This window comes from Anabrus simplex, chromosome 1 (genome assembly GCF_040414725.1).
Source record: "Anabrus simplex isolate iqAnaSimp1 chromosome 1, ASM4041472v1, whole genome shotgun sequence".
Classification (NCBI taxonomy): domain Eukaryota; kingdom Metazoa; phylum Arthropoda; class Insecta; order Orthoptera; family Tettigoniidae; genus Anabrus; species Anabrus simplex.
The window spans coordinates 155,467,002-155,485,598 of record NC_090265.1 but is presented as its reverse complement, the minus strand read 5'-3'; the positions used below and the strand labels follow the sequence as shown (position 1 = coordinate 155,485,598).

Sequence of the window (18,597 nt, the reverse complement as noted above, 5' to 3'; positions counted from 1 at the left end):
AATGGATTACCTTTTTATTTTTTATTATTTTTTGCTCCGCCACTGTGGTGTTATGGTTAGCGTGATTAGCTGCCACCCCCGGAAGCACGGGTTCGATTCCCGGCGCTGCAATGAAATGTGTAATGTGGTACGAAGACTGGAACGGGGTCCACTAAGCTTCGGGAAGTCAAGCGAGTAGACGTAGGTTCGTTTCCCACCTTAGACATACTCGGAGTGGTTTTTTGTGCTTCCCACTTCTCTTCCAGGCAAATTCCGAGTTGGTACCTAACTTGAGGCCACGGCCGCTTCCTTCTCTATCCCTTCCAATCGTCCCATTCCCACGACAGGAACCTGTTCAGCATAGCGGGTGAGGCCGCCTGGGTGAGGTATTGGTAATCCTTTACAGTTGTATCCCCTAACCAATGACTCACGGCCCAGGACACTGCCGTTGAGACGGTACAGGTGTATACCTGGCTGAGGCCGTGGGAAAATCCGACCCTGGAGGTTAAGCAGATAAAGAATACGATCACGTATCGCTTTTCACATTGTCTTCAACACACATTGTATATTAGGCGGTAGTAACTATGATCGTTTAGCATAGGGGCGAATGAATTAATTATTTAATGTAACGTTCTGTATACAGGCCAATTTATCCTTTTTCAAATCTTGACTACGAATTACTCGCGCTAAATTGTGCGTAAAATCTCCGCAGCATGAATTGTTTCATCAATAGCAAGTCACTATCTTGGTGCATGGCTGTTTGTATGTCAGGATGGCCGAGCGGTCTAAGGCGCCAGACTCAAGGCAGTTTCCCTTGCCTGAATCACTCAGGTCCGAAGAATTCTGGTCCTCTCTGAGGGCGTGGGTTCGAATCCCACTCCTGACAAAATTTTTGCCGTTTTCTTTCCTGAAAGAGTTATCTTATTTGCAATTGGCTTTACGTTGCACCGACACAGATAGGTGTTATGGCGACGATGGGTCAGGAAAGGGCTAGGACTTTGAAGGAAGCGGTCGTAGCAAACCACGGAAAACCATCTTCAGGCCTATCGACAGTGTGGTTCGAACACACTATCTCCCGAATTCTGGCCGTACTTAAGCGACTGCAGCAATCGATATCGGTGAAGGAGTTGATGTAGTCAGCTATGTTGTTGAGGTTCACGACATCGTTCTGAGCATAAGTTGATACGTTCATTTGAGAAACACACAAGAAATGTAATTGTGTTGAACTACAGTCTATTATTATTTAATTAATCGTTTTACTCTCCACAGTGATTTTTTTCCCTCGGCTCAGCGAGGGATCCAGCCCGGTGATCCGGACAACTACATTTCCTAATGACTAAGTTCATCATCATCATCATCATCTGTTTACCCTCCAGGTTCGGTTTTTCCCTCGGACTTAGCGAGGGATCCCACCTCTACCGCCTCAAGGGCAGTGTCCTGGAGCTTCAGACTCTTGGTCGGGGGATACAACTGGGGAGTATGACCAGTACCTCGCCCAGGCGGCCTCACCTGCTATGCTGAACAGGGGCCTTGTGGAGGGATGGGAAGATTGGAAGGGATAGGCAAGGAAGAGGGAAGGAAGCGGCCGTGGCCTTAAGTTAGGTACCATCCCGGCATTTGCCTGGAGGAGAAGTGGGAAACCACGGAAAACCACTTCCAGGATGGCTGAGGTGGGAATCGAACCCACCTCTACTCAGTTGACCTCCCGAGGCTGCGTGGACCCCGTTCCAGCCCTCGTACCACTTTTCAAATTTCGTGGCAGAGCCGGGAATCGAACCCGGACCTCCGGGGGTGGTAGCTAATCACGCTAACCACTACACCACAGAGGCGGCACAATGACTAAGTTACTGCCTGAAAGTTCGGGGTCTAATTATTCTGAAACATTAATTGATCGGTTGTTGGGCGGCACAGTAACTGCATCCGTTGTGTTCTGCAACTGTTTCAAACTTCAACGGATGTGTCCCCGAACCAGTTATGATAAAATGCTTGGGTTGTATCTGTCCTTGCTCTAAAGACCTTTAGAGAGCCGAGGCGTATCGGCGACTCCGTGGCGCAACGGTAGCGCGTCTGACTCCAGATCAGAAGGTTGCGTGTTCAAATCACGTCGGGGTCAAGTGTTTTTAATGTGCGTTCATTAGCTCACCGTACATCGGCGAAGAGCTCAGCTAGCACGTAGGACCTAAGGGAGGGAAGAGAATCACACGATATCACTGTAGTCCTGTCCTAAAGTCCTGTTTTCCGAACAGATGATGTTGAGATGTAGATGTCAAACGTTAAATGCGAGGTGTAGCAAATGTGGGTCGTCATCAGAAATGGATTACCTTTTTATTTTTTATTATTTTTTGCTCCGCCACTGTGGTGTTATGGTTAGCGTGATTAGCTGCTACCCCCGGAAGCACGGGTTCGATTCCCGGCGCTGCAATGAAATGTGAAATGTGGTACGAAGACTGGAACGGGGTCCACTAAGCCTCGGGAAGTCAAGCGAGTAGACGTAGGTTCGTTTCCCACCTTAGACATACTCGGAGTGGTTTTTTGTGCTTCCCACTTCTCTTCCAGGCAAATTCCGAGTTGGTACCTAACTTAAGGCCACGGCCGCTTCCTTCTCTATCCCTTCCAATCGCCCCATTCCCACGACAGGAACCTGTTCAGCATAGCGGGTGAGGCCGCCTGGGTGAGGTATTGGTAATCCTTTACAGTTGTATCCCCTAACCAATGACTCACGGCCCAGGACACTGCCGTTGAGACGGTACAGGTGTATACCTGGTTGAGGCCGTGGGAAAATCTGACCCTGGAGGTTAAGCAGATAAAGAATACGATCACGTATGGCTTTTCACATTGTCTTCAACACACATTGTATATTAGGCGGTAGTAACTATGATCGTTTAGCATAGGGGCGAATGAATTAATTATTTAATGTAACGTTCTGTATACAGGCCAATTTATCCTTTTTCAAATCTTGACTACGAATTACTCGCGCTAAATTGTGCGTAAAATCTCCGCAGCATGAATTGTTTCATCAATAGCAAGTCACTATCTTGGTGCATGGCTGTTTGTATGTCAGGATGGCCGAGCGGTCTAAGGCGCCAGACTCAAGGCAGTTTTCCTTGCCTGAATCACTCAGGTTCGAAGAATTCTGGTCCTCTCTGAGGGCATGGGTTCGAATCCCACTCCTGACAAAATTTTTGCCGTTTATTTCCTGAAAGAGTTATCTTATTTGCTATTGGCTTTACGTTGCACCAACACAGATAGGTGTTATGGCGACGATGGGTCAGGAAAGGGCTAGGACTTTGAAGGAAGCGGTCGTAGCAAACCACGGAAAACCATCTTCAGGCCTATCGACAGTGTGGTTCGAACACACTATCTCCCGAAGTCTGGCCGTACTTAAGCGACTGCAGCAATCGATATCGGTGAAGGAGTTGATGTAGTCAGCTATGTTGTTGAGGTTCACGACATCGTTCATTTGGGAAACACACAAGAAATGTAATTGTGTTGAACTACAGTCTATTATTATTTAATTAATCGTTTTACTCTCCACGGTGATTTTTTTCCCTCGGCTCAGCGAGGGATCCAGCCCGGTGAAACGGACAACTACATTTCCTAATGACTAAGTTACTGCCTGAAAGTTCGGGGTCTAATTATTCTGAAACGTTAATTGATCGGTTGTTGGGCGGCACATTAACTGCATCCGTTGTGTTCTTGCAACTGTTTCAAACTACAACGGATGTGTCCCCGAACCAGTTATGATAAAATGCTTGGGTTGTATCTGTCCTTGCTCTAAAGACCTTTAGAGAGCCGAGGCGTCTCGGCGACTCCGTGGCGCAACGGTAGCGCGTCTGACTCCAGTTCAGAAGGTTGCGTGTTCAAATCACGTCGGGGTCAAGTGTATTTAATGTGCGTTCATTAGCTCACCGTACATCGGCGAAGAGCTCAGCTAGCACGTAGGACCTAAGGGAGGGAAGAGAATCACACGATATCACTGTAGTCCTGTCCTAAAGTCATGTTTCCCGGACAGATGATGTTGAGATGTAGATGTCAAACGTTAAATGCGAGGTGTAGCAAATGTGGGTCGTCATCAGAAATGGATTACCTTTTTATTTTTTATTATTTTTTGCTCCGCCACTGTGGTGTTATGGTTAGCGTGATTAGCTGCCACCCCCGGAAGCACGGGTTCGATTCCCGGCGCTGCAATGAAATGTGTAATGTGGTACGAAGACTGGAACGGGGTCCACTAAGCCTCGGGAAGTCAAGCGAGTAGACGTAGGTTCGTTTCCCACCTTAGACATACTCGGAGTGGTTTTTTGTGCTTCCCACTTCTCTTCCAGGCAAATTCCGAGTTGGTACCTAACTTGAGGCCACGGCCGCTTCCTTCTCTATCCCTTCCAATCGTCCCATTCCCACGACAGGAACCTGTTCAGCATAGCGGGTGAGGCCGCCTGTGTGAGGTATTGGTAATCCTTTACAGTTGTATCCCCTAACCAATGGCTCACGGCCCAGGACACTGCCGTTGAGACGGTACAGGTGTATACCTGGCTGTGGCCGTGGGAAAATCCGACCCTGGAGGTTAAGCAGATAAAGAATACGATCACGTATCGCTTTTCACATTGTCTTCAACACACATTGTATATTAGGCGGTAGTAACTATGATCGTTTAGCATAGGGGCGAATGAATTAATTATTTAATGTAACGTTCTGTATACAGGCCAATTTATCCTTTTTCAAATCTTGACTACGAATTACTCGCGCTAAATTGTGCGTAAAATCTCCGCAGCATGAATTGTTTCATCAATAGCAAGTCACTATCTTGGTGCATGGCTGTTTGTATGTCTGGATGGCCGAGCGGTCTAAGGCGCCAGACTCAAGGCAGTTTCCCTTGCCTGAATCACTCAGGTCCGAAGAATTCTGGTCCTCTCTGAGGGCGTGGGTTCGAATCCCACTCTGACAAAATTTTTGCCGTTTATTTCCTGAAAGAGTTATCTTATTTGCTATTGGCTTTACGTTGCACCGACACAGATAGGTGTTATGGCGACGATGGGTCAGGAAAGGGCTAGGACTTTGAAGGAAGCGGTCGTAGCAAACCACGGAAAACCATCTTCAGGCCTATCGACAGTGTGGTTCGAACACACTATCTCCCGAATTCTGGCCGTACTTAAGCGACTGCAGCAATCGATATCGGTGAAGGAGTTGATGTAGTCACCTATGTTGTTGAGGTTCACGACATCGTTCTGAGCATAAGTTGATACGTTCATTTGAGAAACACACAAGAAATGTAATTGTGTTGAACTACAGTCTATTATTATTTAATTAATCGTTTTACTCTCCACGGTGATTTTTTTCCCTCGGCTCAGCGAGGGATCCAGCCCGGTGATCCGGACAACTACATTTCCTAATGACTAAGTTACTGCCTGAAAGTTCGGGGTCTAATTATTCTGAAACGTTAATTGATCGGTTGTTGGGCGGCACAGTAACTGCATCCGTTGTGTTCTAGCAACTGTTTCAAACTTCAACGGATGTGTCCCCGAACTAGTTATCATAAAATGCTTGGGTTGTATCTGTCCTTGCTCTAAAGACCTTTAGAGAGCCGAGGCGTATCGGCGACTCCGTGGCGCAACGGTAGCGCGTCTGACTCCAGATCAGAAGGTTGCGTGTTCAAATCACGTCGGGGTCAAGTGTTTTTAATGTGCGTTCATTAGCTCACCGTACATCGGCGAAGAGCTCAGCTAGCACGTAGGACCTAAGGGAGGGAAGAGAATCACACGATATCACTGTAGTCCTGTCCTAAAGTCCTGTTTTCCGAACAGATGATGTTGAGATGTAGATGTCAAACGTTAAATGCGAGGTGTAGCAAATGTGGGTCGTCATCAGAAATGGATTACCTTTTTATTTTTTTATTATTTTTTGCTCCGCCACTGTGGTGTTATGGTTAGCGTGATTAGCTGCTACCACCGGAAGCACGGGTTCGATTCCCGGCGCTGCAATGAAATGTGAAATGTGGTACGAAGACTGGAACGGGGTCCACTAAGCCTCGGGAAGTCAAGCGAGTAGACGTAGGTTCGTTTCCCACCTTAGACATACTCGGAGTGGTTTTTTGTGCTTCCCACTTCTCTTCCAGGCAAATTCCGAGTTGGTACCTAACTTAAGGCCACGGCCGCTTCCTTCTCTATCCCTTCCAATCGTCCCATTCCCACGACAGGAACCTGTTCAGCATAGCGGGTGAGGCCGCCTGGGTGAGGTATTGGTAATCCTTTACAGTTGTATCCCCTAACCAATGACTCACGGCCCAGGACACTGCCGTTGAGACGGTACAGGTGTATACCTGGCTGAGGCCGTGGGAAAATCCGACCCTGGAGGTTAAGCAGATAAAGAATACGATCACGTATCAATTTTCACATTGTCTTCAACACACATTGTATATTAGGCGGTAGTAACTATGATCGTTTAGCATAGGGGCGAATGAATTAATTATTTAATGTAACGTTCTGTATACAGGCCAATTTATCCTTTTTCAAATCTTGACTACGAATTACTCGCGCTAAATTGTGCATAAAATCTCTGCAGCATGATATGTTTCATCAATAGCAAGTCACTATCTTGGTGCATGGCTGTTTGTATGTCAGGATGGCCGAGCGGTCTAAGGCGCCGGACTCAAGGCAGTTTCCCTTGCCTGAATCACTCAGGTCCGAAGAATTCTGGTCCTCTCTGAGGGCGTGGGTTCGAATCCCACTCCTGACAAAATTTTTGCCGTTTATTTCCTGAAAGAGTTATCTTATTTGCTATTGGCTTTACGTCGCACCGACACAGATAGGTGTTATGGCGACGATGGGTCAGGAAAGGGCTAGGACTTTGAAGGAAGCGGTCGTAGCAAACCACAAAAAACCATCTTCAGGCCTATCGACAGTGTGGTTCGAACACACTATCTCCCGAATTCTGGCCGTACTTAAGCGACTGGAGCAATCGATATCGGTGAAGGAGTTGATGTAGTCAGCTATGTTGTTGAGGTTCACGACATCGTTCATTTGAGAAACACACAAGAAATGTAATTGTGTTGAACTACAGTCTATTATTATTTATTTAATCGCTTTACTCTCCACGGTGATTTTTTCCCTCGGCACAGCGAGGGATCCAGCCCGGTGATCCGGACAACTACATTTCCTAATGACTAAGTTACTGCCTGAAAGTTCGGGGTCTAATTATTCTGAAACGTTAATTGATCGGTTGTTGGGCGGCACAGTAACTGCATCCGTTGTGTTCTTGCAACTGTTTCAAACTACAACGGATGTGTCCCCGAACCAGTTATGATAAAATGCTTGGGTTGTATCTGTCCTTGCTCTAAAGACCTTTAGAGAGCCGAGGCGTATCGGCGACTCCGTGGCGCAACGGTAGCGCGTCTGACTCCAGATCAGAAGGTTGCGTGTTCAAATCACGTCGGGGTCAAGTGTATTTAATGTGCGTTCATTAGCTCACCGTACACCGGCGACGAGCTCAGCTAGCACGTAGGACCTAAGGGAGGGAAGAGAATCACACGATATCACTGTAGTCCTGTTTTCCGAACAGATGATGTTGAGATGTAGATGTCAACCGTTAAATGCGAGGTGTAGCAAATGTGGGTCGTCATCAGAAATGGATTACGTTTTTCATCATCATCATCATCATCATCATCTGTTTACCCTCCAGGTTCGGTTTTTCCCTCGGACATAGCGAGGGATCCCACCTCTACCGCCTCAAGGGCAGTGTCCTGGAGCTTCAGACTCTTGGTCGGGGGATACAACTGGGGAGTATGACCAGTACCTCGCCCAGGCGGCATCACCTGCTATGCTGAACAGGGGCCTTGTGGAGGGATGGGAAGATTGGAAGGGATAGGCAAGGAAGAGGGAAGGAAGCGGCCGTGGCCTTAAGTTAGGTACCATCACGGCATTCGCCTGGAGGAGAAGTGGGAAACCACGGAAAACCGCTTCCAGGATGGCTGAGGTGGGAATCGAACCCACCTCTACTCAGTTGACCTCCCGAGGCTGAGTGGACCCCGTTCCAGCCCTCGTACCACTTTTCAAATTTCGTGGCAGAGCCGGGAATAGAACCCGGGCCTCCGGGTGTGGCAGCTAATCACGCTGACCACTACACCACAGAGGCGGACGATTACCTTTTTATTTTTTATTATTTTTTGCTCCGCCACTGTGTTGTTATGGTTAGCGTGATTAGCTGCCACCCCCGGAAGCACGGGTTCGATTCCCGGCGCTGCAATGAAATGTGAAATGTGGTACGAAGACTGGAACGGAGTCCACTAAGCCTCGGGAAGTCAAGCGAGTAGACGTAGGTTCGTTTCCCACCTTAGACATATTCGGAGTGGTTTTTTGTGCTTCCCACTTCTCTTCCAGGCAAATTCCGAGTTGGTACATAACTTAAGGCCACGGCCGCTTCCTTCCCGCTTCCTTGCCTGTCCCATCCAATCGTCCCATCCTTCCACAAGGCCCCTGTTCAGCATAGCAGGTGCGGCCGCCTGGGCGAGGTACTGGTCATTCTCCCCAGTTGTATCCCCGACCCAAATTCTGAAGCTCTAGGACACTGCCCTTGAGGCGGTAGAGGTGGGATCCCTCGCTTAGTCCGAGGGAAAAACCGACCCTAGAGGATAAACAGATGATGAAGAAGAAGAAGACTACGAATTACTCGCGCTAAATTGTGCGTAAAATCTCCGCAGCATGAATTGTTTCATCAATAGCAAGTCACTATCTTGGGGCATAGCTATTTGTATATCAGGATGGCCGAGCGGTCTAAGGCGCCACACTCAAGGCAGTTACCCTTGCCTGAATCACTCAGGTACGAAGAATTCTGGTCCTCTCTGAGGGCGTGGGTTCGAATCCCACTCCTGACAACATTTTTGCCGTTTATTCCCTGAAAGAGTTATCTTATTTGCTATTGGCTTTACGTCGCACCGACACAGATAGGTGTTATGGCGACGATGGGTCAGGAAAGGGCTAGGACTTTGAAGGAAGCGGTCGTAGCAAACCACAAAAAAACATCTTCAGGCCTATCGACAGTGTGGTTCGAACACACTATCTCCCGAATTCTGGCCGTACTTAAGCGACTGGAGCAATCGATATCGGTGAAGGAGTTGATGTAGTCAGCTATGTTGTTGAGGTTCACGACATCGTTCATTTGAGAAACACACAAGAAATGTGCAATGACATGTGAAATGTGGTACGAAGGCTGGAAAGGGGTCTACTAAGCCTCGGGAAGTCAAGCGAGTAGACGTAGGTTCGTTTCCCACCTTAGACATACTCGGAGTGGTTTTTTGTGGTTCCCACTTCTCTTCCAGGCAAATTCCGAGTTGGTACCTAACTTAAGGCCACGGCCGCTTCCTTCTCTATCCCTTCCAATCGTCCCATTCCCACGACAGGAACCTGTTCAGCATAGCGGGTGAGGTCGCCTGGGTGAGGTATTGGTAATGCTTTACAGTTGTATCCCCTAACCAATGACTCACGGCGGGGTCAAGTGTTTTTAATGTGCGTTCATTAGTTCACCGTACATCGGCGAAGAGCTCAGCTAGCACGTAGGACCTAAGGGAGGGAAGAGAATCACACGATATCACTGTAGTCCTGTCCTAAAGTCCTGTTTTCCGAACATATGATTTTGAGATGTAGATGTCAACCGTTAAATGCGAGGTGTAGGAAATGTGGGTCGTCATCAGAAATGGATTACCTTTTTATTTTTTATTATTTTTTGCTCTGCCACTGTGGTGTTATGGTTAGCGTGATTAGCTGCCACCCCCGGAAGCACGGGTTCGATTCCCGGCGCTGCAATGAAATGTGAAATGTGGTACGAAGACTGGAACGGAGTCCACTAAGCCTCGGGAAGTCAAGCGAGTAGACGTAGGTTCGTTTCCCACCTTAGACATACTCGGAGTGGTTTTTTGTGGTTCCCACTTCTCTTCCAGGCAAATTCCGAGTTGGTACCTAACTTAAGGACACGGCCGCTTCCTTCTCTATCCCTTCTAATCGTCCCATTCCCACGACAGGAACCTGTTCAGCATAGCGGGTGAGGCCGCCTGGGTGAGGTATTGGTAATCCTTTACAGTTGTATCCCCTAACCAATGACTCACGGCCCAGGACACTGCCGTTGAGACGGTACAGGTGTATACCTGGCTGAGGCCGTGGGAAAATCCGACCCTGGGGGATAAGCAGATAAAGAATACGATCACGTATCGCTTTTCACATTGTCTTCAACACACATTGTATATTAGGCCGTAGTAACTATGGTCGTTTAGCATAGGGGCGAATTAATTAATTATTTAATGTAACGTTCTGTATACAGGCCAATTTATCCTTATTCAAAACTTGACTACGAATTACTCGCGCTAAATTGTGCGTAAAATCTCTGCGGCATGAATTGTTTCATCAATAGCAAGTCACTCTCTTTCTATCTTTTTGCATATCTGTTGGTATATCAGATTGGCCGAGCGGTCTAAGGAGCAAGACTCTAGGTAGTTTTCCTTGCCTGAATCACTCAGGTCCGAAGATTTCTGCTCCTCTCTGAAGGCGTGGTTTCGAATCCCATTCCTAACAAAACTTTTCCCGTTTATTTCCTGAAAGAGTTATCGTATTTGCTATTGGCTTTACGTAGCACCGACACAGATAGGTCTTATGGCGACGATGGGACATGAAAGGGCTAGGACTGTGAAGGAAGCGGCCGTAGCAAACCACGGAAAACCATCTTCAAGGCTATCGGCAGTGTGGTTCGAACACACTATCTCCCGAATTCAGGCCGTACGTAAGCGACTGCAGATATCGGTGAAGGAGTTGATGTAGTCAGCTATGTTGTTGAGGTTCACGACATCGTTCTGAGCATATGTTCATACGTTCATTTGAAAAATACACAAGAAATGTAATTGTGTTGAACTACAGTCTATTATGATTTAATTAATCGCTTTACTCTCCACGGTGATTTTCTTCCCTCGGACTCAGCGAGAGATCCAGCCCGGGGATCCGGACAACTACATTTCCTAATGACTAAATTACTGCCTGAAAGTTCGGGGTCTAAATATTGTGAAACGTTTCTTGATCGGTTGTTGGGCGGCACTGTAACTGCAACCGTTGTGTTCTTGCAACTGTTTCAACCTACAACGGATGTGTCCCCGAATCAGTTATGATAAAATGCTTGGGTTGTTTTCGTCCTAGCTCTAAAGACCTGTAGAATACCGGGGCATATCGGCGACTCCGTGGCGGTACGGTAGCGCGTCTGACTCCAGATACGAAGTTTGCGTGTTCAAATCACGTTGGGTTCAAGCGTTTTAAATGTGCGTTCATCAGTTCATTGTACATCGATGAAGAGCTCAGCTAGCACGTAGGACCTAAGGGAGGGAAGAGAATCACACGATATCACTGTGGTCCTGTTCTAAAATCTTGTTCTTCCGAACATATGATGTTGAGATGTAGATGTCAACCGTTAAACGCGAGGTGTAGCAAATGTGGGTCGTCATCAGAAAAGGAAGACTTTTTTATTTTGTATTATTTTTTGGTCCGCCACTGTGGTGTTACGGATAGCGTGATTAGCTGCCACCCCCGGAAGCACGGGTACGATTCCCGGCGCTGCAATGAAATTTGAAATATGTTACGAAGGCTGGAGCGGGGTCCACTAAGCCTCTGGTAGTCAAGCGAGTAGACGTAGTTTCGATTCTCACCTTAGGCATCCTCGGAAAACGGCTAGGACTTAGAAGGAAACGGCCGTGGCAAACCACGGAAAAACATCTTCAGGGCTATCGAGAGTGTGGTTCGATTACACTATCTACCGGGCGAGTTGGCCGTGCGCGTAGAGGCGCGCGGCTGTGAGCTTGCATCCGGGAGATAGTAGGTTCGAATCCCACTATCGGCAGCCCTGAAGATGGTTTTCCGTGGTTTCCCATTTTCACACCAGGCAAATACTCGGGCTGTACCTTAATTAAGGCCACGGCCACTTCCTTCCAACTCCTAGGCCTTTCCTATCCCATCGTCGCCATAAGAAGTATCTGTGTCGGTGCGACGTAAAGCCCCTGGCAAAAAAACGAACAAAAAACACACTATGTCCCGAATACTGGTAAAGGAGTTGACGTAGTCATCTATGTTTTTGAGGGTCCCACAATCGTTCATTTGAAAAACACAAGGAATGTGATTGTGTTGAATTCAATATCATCATCATCATCTCGTTACCCTCCAGGTTCGGTTTTTCCCTCAGACTCAGCGAGGGTTCCCACCTCTACCGCCTCAAGGGCAGTGTCCTGGAGCTTCAGACTCTTGGTCGGGGGATACAACTGGGGAGAATGACCACTATCTCGCCCAGACGGCCTCACCTGCTATGCTGAACAGGGGCCTTGCGGGGGATGGGGAAGATTACAAGGGATAGACAAGAAAGAGGGAAGGAAGCGGTCGTGGCCTTATGTAAGGTATATCCCGGAATTTGCCTGGGGAGAAGTGGGAATCCACGGAATACCACTTCAGGGATGGCTGAGGTGGGAATCGAACCCACCTCTACTCAGTTGACCTCCTGAGGCTGAGTGGACCCCGTTCCAGCCCTCGTAACACTTTTCAAATTTCGTGGCAGAGCCGGGAATCGGACCCGGACCTCCGGGGTTGGCAGCTAATCAGGCAAACCACTACACCACAGAGGCAATTGTGTTGAATTACAGTTTATTATGATTAATTTAATCGCTTTACCCTCCACGGTGATTTTTTTCAATCGGATTCATCGAGGGATCCAGCCCCTACTCCCGCAAGGGCAGTGTCGTGGAATGTGTGAGTGTGGTTCGGGATATAACTGGGGAGGATGATTAGTACCTCGCCCAGGCGGCCTCGTCTGATATGCTGAGCATGGGCATTGATGGATATGGGAAACTTGGAAGGGATAGACAAGGAGTTGATAGACAAGGAAGAGTATAGGAAGCGGCCGTGGCCTTATGTACGGTACATGCCGGAATTCGCCTGGAGTAGAAGTGGGAATCCACAGAATTCCACTTCAGGGATGGCTGAAGTGGGAATCGAACCCACCTCTACATAGTTGACCGACCGAGACTGAGTGGTACCCGTTTCAGCCCTCGTACTACTTTTCAAATTTCGTGACAAAGACGGGAATCGAACCCGGGCCTCTGGGCTTAGCAGTTATTCACTCTAAACATTACACCACTGAGGCGGACAACTACACTTCCTAACGACTAAATTACTGCCTGAGAGTTCCGGGTCTAATTATTGTGAAACGTTACTTGATCGGTTCTTGGGCGGCACTGTAACTGCGACCGTTGTATTCTTGCAACTGTTTCAACCTACAACGGTTTTGTCCCCGAACCGGTTATGATAAAATGCTTGGGTTGTATCTGTCCTAGCTCTAAGGACCTGTAGAAAACCGAGGAGTCTCTGCGACTCCGTGGCACAACGGTAGCGCGTCTGACTCTAGATCAGAAAGTTGCGTGTTCAAATCACGTCGGGGTCAAACGGTTTTATTGGGCGTTCATTAGTTCATTGTGCTTTGGCCTAGAGCTCAGCTAGCAGGTAGGACCTAAGGGAGGGAAGAGAATCACACGGTATCACTGTAGTCCTGTCCTAAAATCCTGTTCTTCCGAACATATGATGTTGAGATGTAGAAGTCAACCGTTAAATGCGAGGTGTAGCAAATGTGGGTCGTCATCAGAAAAGTGATTTGGGAACCTGTGAAGGATTGCTTTTTTAATTTGTATTATTTTTTGGTCCGCGTCTGTGGTGTTATGGTTAGCGTGATTAGCTGCCAAACCCCGGAAGCACGGGTTCGATTCCCGGCGCTGCAATGAAATTTGAAATGTGGTACGAGGCTGGAACGGGGTCAACTAAGCCTCGGGAAGTCAAGCGAGTAGACGTAGTTTCGATTCCCACCTTAGCCATCCTCGGAGTCGTTTTCCGTGGTTCCCACTTCTCTTCCAGGCAAATTCCGAGATGGTACCTAACTTAAGGCCACGGCCGCTTCCTTCTCTCTTCCTTCTCTATCCCTTCCAAGCTTCCCATCCCCACGACTGGACCCTATTCAGCATAGCTGGTGAGGCCGCCTGGGCGAGGTACTGGTCATACTCCCCAGTTGTATCCCCCGGCCAAGAGTCTAAAGCTCCAGGACACTGCACTTGAGGCGGTAGAGGTGGGCTCCCTCGCTCTGTCCGAGGGGAAACCGAACGTGGAGGGTAAACAGATGATGATGATGATGATGATCGCTTTTCACATTGTCTTCAACGCACATTGTATAATAAGCGTTAGTAACTATGATCGTTTAGCATAGGGGCGAATGAATGAATTATTTAATGTAACGTTCTGTATACAGGCCAATTTATTCTTTTCCAAATCTTGACTACGAATTACTCGCGCTAAATTGTGCGTAAAATCTCCGCAGCATTGAATTGTTTCATCAATAGCAAGTCACTATCTTGGTGCATGGCTGTTTGTATGTCAGGATGGCCGAGCGGTCTAAGGCGCTAGACTCAAGGTAATTTCACTTGCTTGAATCACACAGGTCCGAAGAATCCTCGTCCTCTCGGAGAGCGTGGGTTCGAATCCTACTCCTGACAGAATTTTTGCCGTTTATTTCCTGAAAGAGTTATCGTATTTGCTATTGGCTTTACGTCGCACCGACACAGATAGGTCTTATGGCGACGATGGGACAGGAAAAGGCTAGGACTGTGAAGGAAGCGGCCGTACCAAACCACGGAAATCCATCTTCAGGGCTATCGAGAGTGTGGCTCAAACACACCATCTGCCGAATTCTGGCCGTATTTAAGCGACTGCAGCAATCGATATCGGTGAAGGAGTTGATGTAGTCAGCTATGTTGTCGAGGTTCACGACATCGTTCTGAGCATAAGTTCATACGTTCATTTGAAAAACACACAAGAAATGTAATTGTGTTGAACTACAGTCTATTATGGTTTATTTAATCGCTTTACCCTCCACGGTGACTTTTTTCCCTCGGACTCAGCGAGGGATTCAGCCCAGGGTCCGGATAACTACATTGCCTAATGACTAAATTACTGCCTGAAAGTTCGGGGTCTAATTATTGTGAAACGTTACTTGATCGGTTGTTGGGCGGCACTGTAACTGCAACCGTTGTGTTCTTGCAACTGTTTCTGTTCCGAGGTTTTGGTGGATCAGCAGATGTGAAAGAAGGTGCGGGCTGGAATTGGTCTAACTACAAGTCCGAAAGATGAATTTTAAAATTTAAATAAAGGTTATATTTTCAACTGATAACAAGATTTAACAATTTTCACTAGGTGAAATAACAAAGAAAAATCAGGTACAATGCAACTTTACAAACGAGAGCACAAGTTAAGTGGATTTTACAAATTCAGGGCAACGAGCCCCAAAGTCTTAACAATTTCTGAGCTCTCAGCTCACAACCACAAATTACCAAGGGGCAGAAGACCCCTCATTACATGGAGCACTTGCTCCCAACTTCACATCTCAATTCTCTCTAGGGCACTTTTACCACAACACCATAAAGAGCTGAGCCGCTCTCAATCTTTCAAGCTTATTAAAGACAATAACAGACTATTACACTAAACTGCCAACAAGGCACAACTTATAAAGAATCTACTGGGCCTTAGTGGACAAATACAAGGTTAATTTAAATGGCCCAAAACGCAAAAGGAATGGAGGCGTGAATTAGCAGTCCGAAATACACATTTTAAAACCTAAGAGGCACTAGGCCGATTACACAGGGGCTAATCCCAATCTATGGAGGTAACTAGTATACGAAATAAATTTAACACTTTAAGAAGGAAGAGGAAAAACGGTTACGAGAACATAGTCACCTCAAATTCAAAATGAAGGGGAGCTTGAGAGGGTAAAGCACTCTCTATTCCCGATCTATAGTTGAAGAAATTTGTAGTTTTTACATAGACTGAAAAGGGATTTACATTTTAAAGAGATTGGTTACATATTAAAAGTTTCGAACCTTCCCCGCGAGTTAAACTGCTGAGCCAGCAGGAAAAGATGTTAAATGGTCATTACCTTGCTGAAGATCTGTTGCTCGAAGAAAGAGGCGCTTCCCGCCCCCTGCTACATATCCACACGCGAAGCTAGATGTTATTGAAGTGGCCCGGATACAAGAAAATCAGCAGTTTTTATACCCTCGCGAAAATTTCGAGACCTTTCATGAATGATTAAGACCCGCCCACAAAAGTTTATTGCCCGACAGAAAAAGTTACACACAAATCGATGAAGAAACACCTTATTGGTGGGAAATTAATTACAGCAATTTAGGATTGGTTAAATTCAAAACAGGCGGAAAGAAAGCTTAATATTGCCAACCCTCAAATTAAAGAACAAAATTTAGTAAAGACAAAACTTATGAATACAAAATTTCTCCAAGAAAGTTCATTCCTTCGCACCAGAGTGCATTATCATAGTTTTTTAGTAGAGACATCTATTAGAGAATGTCCACACTTCTTGATCAACAAAAGCAAAACAAAAACAACCAGTGACATCTTCTGATAAACAGTTGAGTTGATTCCGTTTTTAAAGTTCAGAGTTTCTCCTGTAGAGGAGTTTCAATTGGCGCAAGATTTAAACTTGCGTCGTAGACGTGAACCGCCCGGTACAGTTTCAACCAACAACGGTTGTGTCCCCGAACCGGTTATGATAAAATGCTTGGGTTGTATCTGTCCTAGCTCCAAGCACCTGTAAAAAACCGAGGCATATCAGCGACTCCGTGGCGCAACGGTAGCGCGTCTAACTCCAGATCAGAAGTTTGCGTGTTCAAATCACGTCGGGGTCAAACGGTCTTAATGTGCGTTCATTAGTTCATTGTACATAGGCCTAGAGCTCAGCTAGCATGTAGGACCTAAGGGAGGGAAGAGAATCACACGATATCACTACAGTCCTGTCCTAAAATCCTGTTCTTCCGATCATATGATGTTGAGAAGTAGATGTCAAGCGTTCAGCATAACATAGCAGATGAGGCCGCCTGGGTGAGGTACTGGTCATCCTCCACATTTGTATCCCCGAACCAATGACTCACGGTCCAGGTATCCTGGATGATCAGTACCTCACCCAGGCGGCCTCACCTCCTATGTTGAACAGGGGCCTTGCGTTAAATGTGAGGTGTAGCAAATGTGGGTCTTCATCACAAAAGTGATTTGGGAACCTGTGTAGGATTACTTTTTTATTTTGTATTATTTTTTTGTTCCGCCTCTGTGGTGTAATGTTAGCGTGATTAGCTGCCACCCCCGAAAGCACGGGTTCGATTCCCGGCTCTGCAATGAAATTTGAAATGTGGTACGAGGGATGCAACTGGGTCCACTAAGCCCCGGGAAGTCAAGCGAGTAGACGTAGGTTCGATTCCCACCTTAGCCATCCTCGGAGTGTATTTCTGTGGTTCCCACTTCTCTTCCAGGCAAATTCCGAGATGGTACCTAACTTAAGGCCACGGCCGCTTCCTTCTCTTTTCTTTCTCTATCCCTTCCAATCTTCTCATCCACACGCAAGGACCCTATTCAGCATAGCAGGTGAGGCCGCCTGGGTGAGGCACTGGTCATACTCCGCCTCTGGGCTTGGCACCTAATCACGCTAACCATTACACCACTGAGGCGGACAACTACACTTCCTAACGACTAAATTACTGCCTGAGAGTTCCCTCGAACTGGAGCTTCAGACTCTTGGCTCTTCAGACTTTTGACCAGTACCTCGCCCAGGCGGCCTCACCTGCTATGCTGAACAGGGCTCTGCAATGAGGCCGTGGGAAAAACCGACCCTGGAGGTCAAGCCGATAAAGAATAAGATCATGTAACGCTTTTCACATTGTCTTCAACACACCATGTATAATAGGCGGTAGTAACTATGATCGTTGAGCATAGGGGCGAATGAATTAATTATTTAATTTAACGTTCTGTATAAAGGCTAATTTATACTTTTTTCAAATCTTGACTACGAATTCATCATCATCATCATCATCTGTTTACCCTCCAGGTTCGGTTTTTCCCTCGGACTTAGAGAGGGATCCCACCTCTACCGCCTCAAGGGCAGTGTACTGGAGCTTCAGACTCTTGGTCAGGGGATACAACTGGGGAGTATGACCAGTACCTCGCCCAGGCGGCCTCACCTGCTATGCTGAACAGGGGCCTTGTGGAGGGATGGGAAGATTGGAAGGGATAGGCAAGGAAGAGGGAAGGAAGCGGCCGTGGCCTTAAGTTAGGTACCATCCCGGCATTCGCCTGGAGGAGAAGTGGGAAACCACGGAAAACCACTTCCAGGATGGCTGAGGTGGGAATCGAACCCACCTCTACTCAGTTGACCTCCCGAGGCTGAGTGGACCCCGTTCCAGCCCTCGTACCACTGTTCAAATTTCGTGGCAGAGCCGGGAATTGAACCCGGGCCTCCGGGGGTGGCAGCTAATCACGCTAACCACTACACCACAGAGGCGACGACTACGAATTACTCGCTCTAAATTGTGCGTAAAATCTCCGCAGCATTGAATTGTTTCATCAATAGCAAGTCACTCTCATCTTATCTTGGTGCATAGCTGCTTGTAATGTCAGGATGGCCGAGCGGTCTAAGGCGCCAGACTCAAGGTAATTTCCCTTGCCTGAATCACTTAGGTCCGAGTAGTTCTGGTCCTCTATGAGGGCGTGGGTTCGAATCCCACTCCTGACA

General features: G+C 47.3%; 12 non-coding genes across 12 annotated transcripts; all 12 read left to right on the top strand.

The window, feature by feature from the left end:
• Positions 1 to 745: 745 nt before the first annotated feature.
• On the top strand, positions 746 to 865 carry TRNAL-CAA (transfer RNA leucine (anticodon CAA)). The gene is made up of 2 exons: positions 746 to 783; positions 821 to 865. It is a non-coding gene; the product is annotated as a tRNA-Leu (tRNA).
• Positions 866 to 2,020: 1,155 nt separating this feature from the next.
• On the top strand, positions 2,021 to 2,092 carry TRNAW-CCA (transfer RNA tryptophan (anticodon CCA)). The gene has a single exon. It is a non-coding gene; the product is annotated as a tRNA-Trp (tRNA).
• A 943-nt stretch (positions 2,093 to 3,035) lies between these two features.
• Positions 3,036 to 3,155, top strand: TRNAL-CAA (transfer RNA leucine (anticodon CAA)). The gene is made up of 2 exons: positions 3,036 to 3,073; positions 3,111 to 3,155. It is a non-coding gene; the product is annotated as a tRNA-Leu (tRNA).
• A 631-nt stretch (positions 3,156 to 3,786) lies between these two features.
• On the top strand, positions 3,787 to 3,858 carry TRNAW-CCA (transfer RNA tryptophan (anticodon CCA)). Its single transcript has one exon. It is a non-coding gene; the product is annotated as a tRNA-Trp (tRNA).
• Positions 3,859 to 4,800: 942 nt separating this feature from the next.
• On the top strand, positions 4,801 to 4,921 carry TRNAL-CAA (transfer RNA leucine (anticodon CAA)). Its single transcript has 2 exons — positions 4,801 to 4,839; positions 4,877 to 4,921. It is a non-coding gene; the product is annotated as a tRNA-Leu (tRNA).
• A 651-nt stretch (positions 4,922 to 5,572) lies between these two features.
• TRNAW-CCA (transfer RNA tryptophan (anticodon CCA)) lies at positions 5,573 to 5,644 on the top strand. The gene has a single exon. It is a non-coding gene; the product is annotated as a tRNA-Trp (tRNA).
• Positions 5,645 to 6,588: 944 nt separating this feature from the next.
• On the top strand, positions 6,589 to 6,708 carry TRNAL-CAA (transfer RNA valine (anticodon CAC)). Its single transcript has 2 exons — positions 6,589 to 6,626; positions 6,664 to 6,708. It is a non-coding gene; the product is annotated as a tRNA-Leu (tRNA).
• Positions 6,709 to 7,338: 630 nt separating this feature from the next.
• TRNAW-CCA (transfer RNA tryptophan (anticodon CCA)) lies at positions 7,339 to 7,410 on the top strand. The gene has a single exon. It is a non-coding gene; the product is annotated as a tRNA-Trp (tRNA).
• Positions 7,411 to 8,722: 1,312 nt separating this feature from the next.
• TRNAL-CAA (transfer RNA leucine (anticodon CAA)) lies at positions 8,723 to 8,842 on the top strand. Its single transcript has 2 exons — positions 8,723 to 8,760; positions 8,798 to 8,842. It is a non-coding gene; the product is annotated as a tRNA-Leu (tRNA).
• A 5,559-nt stretch (positions 8,843 to 14,401) lies between these two features.
• On the top strand, positions 14,402 to 14,521 carry TRNAL-CAA (transfer RNA leucine (anticodon CAA)). Its single transcript has 2 exons — positions 14,402 to 14,439; positions 14,485 to 14,521. It is a non-coding gene; the product is annotated as a tRNA-Leu (tRNA).
• Positions 14,522 to 16,651: 2,130 nt separating this feature from the next.
• TRNAW-CCA (transfer RNA tryptophan (anticodon CCA)) lies at positions 16,652 to 16,723 on the top strand. The gene has a single exon. It is a non-coding gene; the product is annotated as a tRNA-Trp (tRNA).
• A 1,754-nt stretch (positions 16,724 to 18,477) lies between these two features.
• Positions 18,478 to 18,597, top strand: TRNAL-CAA (transfer RNA leucine (anticodon CAA)). Its single transcript has 2 exons — positions 18,478 to 18,515; positions 18,553 to 18,597. It is a non-coding gene; the product is annotated as a tRNA-Leu (tRNA).